This window comes from Pinus tabuliformis, chromosome 7, assembly GCF_031772625.1.
Source record: "Pinus tabuliformis cultivar Carrire ecotype Pingquan chromosome 7, CPIR1, whole genome shotgun sequence".
NCBI classification, from domain to species: Eukaryota; Viridiplantae; Streptophyta; class Pinopsida; order Pinales; family Pinaceae; genus Pinus; species Pinus tabuliformis.
This window is the reverse complement of record NC_142293.1, coordinates 1,095,610,670-1,095,614,569: the sequence shown is the minus strand read 5'-3', so window position 1 is coordinate 1,095,614,569 and position 3,900 is coordinate 1,095,610,670.

The following is a 3,900-nucleotide window of genomic DNA, read 5'->3' as shown; positions in this document are numbered from 1 at the left end:
CACAATACAGCTCAGATTTGATCTCCAAATCTCCCCCGCTGCTTGCCTGCCTCCACTGCTCAATACCTGCTCAAGAACTGATGAGAATTGCTTCCCAAACTCGATTTTCACCTGCAAAATAGTCACTCACTCTTTGTGGACGTGAGCAAAGGCTAAAATGTGGGCCAAATACGTGAGCAAACTCATTGGCATACTCAATCCTTTGATTGTGCAAGATCTGGTGCACAACTATAGTCACAACTGATAGCAATCTGATTCTCTACCACCTGTCCCTGTTGAACTGAACATGCACTGACATGCAACTGAGTTAACTGATGTATTCTTTAGTTGTATTATGAGTTAATAATTAGTTTAACAACTCATCATTAGTCTATCTGCAGTTAGACTAACTACAACCAGTTTAACTAAGTTAAACTGAACACAACTCCATCAACTGTACCTCCAGTCCACTAAACTCAACTCACTTGAGTTCTAACTGAAGTCATGCATGCAACAACTCAACTGACTCATAAGAAAAACGAATTTCCTTCTGACAGCTGCATGTGCCACTTCCGTAGCTCAAACTGAAGTGCTCCAAGAGAATAAGATTAAGTTTATAGTCCAAATATTATTGTGAGATAATAATATTTGACTTTTCTATTTTTGACAGCCAGTCTAAAAATAGACTTGATCACTCACACTTTCATCAAAAATAGAAGTCCATCTATTTTCCCAACTTGATCAATCATCCATAAACATAGACATGATCCATATGTCTAAAAATAGACATAGTCTAAAAATAGACTTGCGCCAAAAATAGCCTGCGGGCCCACTTAGTGAAGGCGACTCTTTTCACTAAGCTCCATCATCTTGTTGCAATCTCAACACCCTGTATGAGATGTTTGAGGGTCAGACAGGCCATTTCTTTGAACACCTAGTTATGCATCATGGCTGTAGACCTCCACATGAGATTCCATCTCCAACCTACTCTCTCACTGCCTTACATGTAAACTACAATGTTTTCATGAGGGCATGAAAAAGGGTAAGCGGGGGGGTGTGTGGATTACTAAAGAAGGTATGTTTTTGGTAATTATTTCAGCATCTTTTCATTAGAACTTACAAACCTTTTGCATCATGAACTAGGAAAATGATAAGGAATTGTAATGCAACCTGTGAGATTAATGTGCAAAGCAGAAACACTGATAATTATCATTTTCTTATGCAGAAAGAAGGGAAAACAAAAGACTGCCGTGCTGAAGGAAAGAAAAATGCCGAGTTAACCATTGTCCCTTTGACAGGGAACCGTATGCAAACAAGGCAAAACAGATCAAAGTGAATCAGCCTTGGAAAGGAAGTGGAGATGTCGGCTCGGCGCAAGAAGGAAAAGAGATAACTGAGAACTAATGGTTCGGCGAATCCCTCAGGATCCTTTGATCTTTAGGGATCACTGCTTTAACTATTTTTGTACCTAGACATCTCCACCTTTATCATTATAAAAGGGGCAGCACTGTTAGCTCGAGAGGGATCGAATCCTTATGTTTTATGTAATTTCTCTGAAGATTGAAACTTTGATCATCGAGTCTCGTTGAGAACTGATCTACTGTAATTCCATTTTATGCATTAATACAAACTCGGTTGCTATTTCATCCCTGAGTCTGGAATAAATTCAAGTGGTGTACCCCTGGAGGCTAAGGGCCCAGCCCTGGAGGACACTTGCTCCTGTACTATTACATTTGGTTTATGCATGGTTTGCTTATCAACGTTATTTGGTAATCTGATGTGTTTTGTTAGTTTACATCACATACTCTGTTATGTTTACTTTATTGAGACAGAACTATTGCATTGACTCTGCAACGTATCACTGTTCTTCTAAGTGTTGATATAATACTTCCAGTCTTTACAGAATATTGTGTTGTTCAATTACAGAGCATCTGTGCTGTGCACTTATTCATTGATATTACGAGATTCATCTTAGCGATTATGTTCTTTGCGATTGTTGGATCTATAGACATTGTTGTTCCATTTTGAAACACAGTCGTAATCTTTTATAACTAAGAGTGATAACTGGTTTACCGAGATCAGGTTACTATTAAGGTGTGCAGTGTGCATATATGGTTTTGAAGTGCTGTTCTATAATTCATCATTAATCAGAGCTGTTCCATTTTGGTGTGTTGTTCAATTCGTCCTTAAGAGTGAAGGATTGCCATTTGATTCCTGTAGGTCACGATTCATGCATTTGATCTTGTAGACTAAGGTGTTACTGCTTGCTAGACTTAGTTGCTGTTACAATTTCTTGTTTGCTGTTCTATTTCAGATTTTTCGTTCCATTTCAGATTTGTTGTTCTATTTCTTATTTCGCTGTCCCATTTCTTATCTGCCGTTCCATTTCCTGTCCTTTGTTATTTTGGTGTGAAGAACGATCCAGGGCTGTAGTGAGCACTGACATTTACTGCCTGGCTCCCAGATCCACGATCTGTTCTTTGATTTACCTTAGTTCCACCAGTTTACAAAGGGATAAGTTACTGCTACTGAACCCTTGACTGATAACTTGCTTAGTTTTCGGAATGTGTAGTTTAATCTTTTGAAGTAGTTTGCTATAAAAAAACATATGTTTACTCTTGTATTTCTGAACACAGTATTACTACCATTACTCTGGAAAATGATAGCCTCAGACTGAGACACTCTTTGAAATAACAAAATGTTCCTGGATTGACAACTAATATGAGGTAATTAGAGGTGAAAGAGACCATTTTTATAGCTCCACAATAGTTAGCATGTTACATGAACAAACATAGATATAATATATGATTATGGGACTGATGTTGTCTTTTCATGAATGAACTTCATTTGCAGGTGATGTCATCCTATCATGGAAAGCTGAAGCTCAAGGAGGTTAGTAAGAAGAGGTTACAAGAAGGACACTCATGGAGTCAAGACACAAATATGTTATCATGTAGGAGTAAAGGAATCTTGGACCACTTCAGAGAAATGGAAACTCACATTGACTTAGAAGGCTCCAACACTCATTTATACCCTTTGGAGGGTGAAGATGAAGCACATCCTAGATTAATCATCAGAATTTGAAGAAAAATCAGCAGAGAAAGGGATCTCACATCAATACATTTACATTAGCTCTCATGTCACAGTCGCCAAACTATGGCCACTCAAAGTGTCAAAAAAAGAGTGTTGTTTGGTCCCATATATTTTTACCACATTATTTATGGAGTGTAATTATGTAATTTAAAAAATGAGAAAATATAAAATGTGTGGAAGCCTAGGGGTCCCACATGGAATGCGAAAAGTCACTAGAAAGTTCTAAAGTCATATAGAAGTTGAAAAGGTCAAATAGGAATTTGAAAAGTCACATGGGACCTCAAGAGTCATGAGCGAAGGTCAGGAGTCACAAGGGAGATGGAGATCCACCTCATTTGTTATAAATACACCCTCATAGCTCAAGCAAAGGACTTTTTTTCATCTTGGTTTCTCTAGCTTGCATAAGAGAGAATATCATTATTTGCAAGAGCAAGTGGTAACTTAACGTTCCACTATTGAAGCTAGTGTTGTATCATTGTAATGGTCTATCTTGGGACTTTAAATTAATAATTTTAAGCTATTTGAGTGGGCACACTTTCATGAATATGTCATGAATAATAAGGCTATTCTTTCATTGTTTGCATTTTACCCTCATAGCTCAAGCAAAGGAAATTTTTTCACCTTGGCTTCTCTAGCTTGGCATAGGAGATAATATCATTATTTGGAGGAGCAAGTGGTAACTTAACATTCCACTATTGGAGCTAATTTGTATCATTGTAATGATGTATCTTGTTACTTTCACTTAATAATTTGAAGCTCTTGGAGCTGGTGCACTTTCATGCATATGTTGTGAATGATTGTAAGACTATTCTTTAACTGTTTACAGTG